Raw genomic sequence first — 4,107 nt, 5'->3', positions numbered from 1 at the left:
AAATCTATGGAAGATTTTCTAAAAATCGTTCTAAAACTTTTATTTCTATAGAAAATTTTGTCAACATTTTATTTCTATAGAAAATATTGTTAAAATTGTCTTCCTACAGAAAATTTTGTTAAAATCTTTTTTCTATAGAATATTTTGCTAAAAATTGTATTTCTATGGAAAATTTTCTAAAAATTTTATTTCTATAGAAAATTTTGTCAAAATTGTATTAACTATAGAAAATTTTGTCAAATTTTTATTAACTATAGAAAATTTTCTAAAAATTTTATTTCGATAGAAAATTGTGTCAAAACTTTATTTCTATAAAAAAAAATCTAAATATTTTATTAGTATAGAAAATTTTCTAAAATAAATATTTGTATGGAAAATTTTTTGTCACTCCAAAACACCAGAGCAGCATCTGTAACATGAGTCCAAAATGCTATCGTTGCAGTAACACTGCACTCTCCTCACCCACCAGCACGTGATAAAGTGCAGAGGGATAGGTTAATGTGGCAGACCGATTTATTTTTAGACTCACTTAGACTATTCAGTCCATTGTGAAGTGCAAAGAGTGGGTGTTTCAAGATTAGCCAAATTCAACAAAAGTAGCTCGCGTACGAAGTACTTCTCAGCAAATGAACGCCTGCTTTTTTCGGAAAACCAAACTGGTCATGCCGCAGTTGCACTACTAGCACATAGCGAATCAGTCAGCTATTTGTTTGCTAGTTATTTGTCAAGAAATCAGCAAAACTAAGCGCCCAAGACGGATCACTCTTTACCTCGACAAAGCGAGTTGTCAAACATCGTCTCAAGCACCTGCATTTTCAGCACTCAAAATATCGAATGCCTTCTTTTTATTCCCGTACGTAAAAACTAAAATGAGAAGTCAACGTTTTTCGTTCTCTTAATGAGTCTTACATTTCTTACAATGCAAATAATCTTAAATACAAATTACCTTAGAGAATTGATCTCCCTCTCTCTGTCTCATTCGCTCTCCCTCTATAGAAAGGAAGATTCAATAAGCTAAAGAGTGCCACAAGCATTTAAAATCATTTGCAAGATATTAGGCACATTGACAAAAGACCCAATGTCTGAGGGCCTTTCGCAGAATCCAAACGTAGAGACTCAAACAAACACACGCACACCCACAGTCATAAGAACAACCTAAAGTGCAGGGATGGAAAATGCAGTACTATAGTACTTTTTTCAATACTTTTTCACCCTGGTCAGTACCCCCGAAAATGACTAAGTACCTTTTGTGTAGGCATTTTTGAGCTGATAGATTTATGGTACAATAGTTTTGAAAAAAATATTTTAACATTTTGAGAAAATAACCAACATTTGGAGAAAATCTTACCAACAACTACAAAAAATATTATTTTTCAAAATTTTATTTCTACAGAAAATTTTGTGAAAATTTTATTTTATTTCTATAGAAAATTTTGGCAAAATTTTATTTCTATAGAAAGTTTTGTCATTTTATTTCTACAGAAAATTTTATCAAAACTTTATTTCTATAGAATTTCTATCGAATTTTGTCAACATTTTAATTCTGTCGAAAATGTTATCAAAACTTAATTTCTGATGAAAATTTTGTCAAAATTTTATTTATTTTGAAAATGTTGTCAAAATTTTATTTCTGTTGATAATTTTGTCAAAATTTTTGTTTCTGTTGAAAATTTTGTCAAAATTTTATTTCTATAGTAAATTTTGTCAACATTTTATTTCTTTTCCAATTGATAATTGTTGATTTTTATTTCTGTTTTTAAAAATTTTGTCAATTTTATCAAAACTTATTTCTATAGAAAATTTTGTCAAAATTTAATTCCTGATGAAAATTTTCTCAACATTTTATTTCTATAGAAAAATTTATTTTTATAGAAAATTTAATCAAAATTTTATTTCTATAGAAAATTTTACTTCTGATGAAAATTTTGTCAAAATTTTACTTCTGATGAAAATTTTGTCAAAATTTTACTTTTGAAGAAAAATTTGTCAAAATTTTACTTATGATAAAAATTTTGTCTAAATTTTACTTTTGATGACAATTTTGTCAAAACTTATTTCGGTAGAACATTTTGTAAAAATATTATTTCGGTAAAAAAATTTGTAAGAATTTTATGTCGGTAGAAAATTTTTATTTCGGTGGACCAATTTGTAAAAATTTTATTCCCGTGCAAAATTTTGTAAAAATTTTACTTCTGTTGAAAATTTTGTCAAAATTGTATTTCTTTAGAAAATTTTGTCAAAATTTTATTTTCATAGAAAATTTTGTCAAAATTTTATTTTCATAGAAAATTTTGTCAAAATTTTATTTTCATAGAAAATTTTGTAAAAATTTTATTTCTGTTGAAAATTTGGTCAAAATTTTATTTCTACGAAAATTTGGTCAAAATTTTATTTCTTAGAAAATTTCATCAAAACTTAGTTCTGTAGAAAATTTTGGCAAAATTTAATTCTATAGAAAATTGTGGCAAAATTTAATTCCTGATGAAAATTTTGTCAACATTTTATTTCTATAGAAAAATTTATTTTCATGGAAATTTTAGTCAAAATTTTATTTTATAGAAAATTTAGTCAACATTTTTTTTCTATAAAAAATTTTGTCACAATTTTTTTTATGAAATTTTTGTCAAAATATTACTACTGATGAAAATTTTGTCAAAACTTATTTCGGTAGAAAATTTGCTAAAAGTTTTATTTCGGTAAAAAATTTTGTAAGAATTTTATGTCGGAAGAAAGTTTTTATTTCGGTGGAAAATTTTGTCGAAATTTTATTTTTATGGAAAATTTTGTCAACATTGTATTTCTATCGAAAATGTTTGTAAAAATTTTATTTCTATCGAAAATTTTGTCAAATTTTATTTTTATAGAATTTTATTTCTGTTGAAAATTTGGTCAAAATTTTATTTCTAAGAAAATTTGGTTAAACTTTAATTTCTTAGAAAATTGCATCAAAACTTTATTTCTATAGAAAATTTTGCCAACATTTAATTCCTGATGAAAATTTTGTCAACATTTTATTTCTATAAGAAAATTTATTTTCATGGAAATTTTAGTGAAAATTTTATTTTAAAGAAAATTTAGTCAAAATTTATTTCTATAAAAAATTTTGTCACAATTTTTTTTATGAAATTTTTGTCAAAATATTACTACTGATGAAAATTTTGTCAAAACTTATTTCGGTAGAAAATTTTGTAAAAATTTTATTTCGGTAAACAAATTTGTAAGAATTTTCTTTCTATAGAAAATTTTGTCAAAATTTTATTTTAGACGAAAATTTTGTCATAATTTTATTTTTATACAAAATTTTGTCAAAATTTTATTTCTGTTGAATTTTTTTTTTCTATAGATAATTTTGTCAAAATTTTGTTTTTATAGAAAATTGTATCAAAATTTGATTCCTATAGAAAATTTTGTTAAAAATTTATTTCGGTAGAAAATTTTGCCAAAATTTTATTTCCACAGAAAATTTTGTCAAAATTTTATTTCGTTAGAAGAATAGGTTAGGTAAGGTTAGGTTTAAGTGGCAGGCCGATTAAGATTCACGCTCACTTAGACTATTCAGACCATTTTAATACCACATTAACTAAAAGTACCTATTACATATGGGCACTTCTAGTTTTAACTGCTGATCCTTCTCGATTATTTTCTTCTGTTGAACCAACCAGATTGTTCCAAAAACATTAGCAGACTGCTTAGAAAATTTTGTCAAAATTTTATTTCGGGAAAAAATTTTATAAGAATTTTATGTCGGTAGAAAATTTTGTCAAAATTTTATTTCTTTAAAAAATTTTGTCACAACGTATTTTTTATGAAATTTTTGTCACAATATTACTACTGATGAAAATTTTGTCAAAAATTTTTTTGGTAGAAAATTTTGTAAAAATTTTATTTCGGTGAAAATTTTTGTCAAAACTTATGTTGGTAGAAAATTTTGTAAAAATTTTATTTCAGTAAAAATTTTGTAAGAATTTTATGTCGGTAGAAAATTTTGTTAAAATTTTATTTTCGATGAAAATTTTGTCATAATTTTATTTTTATTGAAAATTTTGTCAAAATTTTATTTAGGTAAAGATGTTGTCAAAATTTTATTTCTATAGAAAATTTTGTCAA

The sequence above is a fragment of the Haematobia irritans genome, chromosome 1 (assembly GCF_050003625.1).
Source record: "Haematobia irritans isolate KBUSLIRL chromosome 1, ASM5000362v1, whole genome shotgun sequence".
Taxonomy (NCBI): Eukaryota; Metazoa; Arthropoda; class Insecta; order Diptera; family Muscidae; genus Haematobia; species Haematobia irritans.
The sequence above is the reverse complement of the archived record's forward strand: the minus strand, read 5'-3'. Positions refer to the sequence as shown.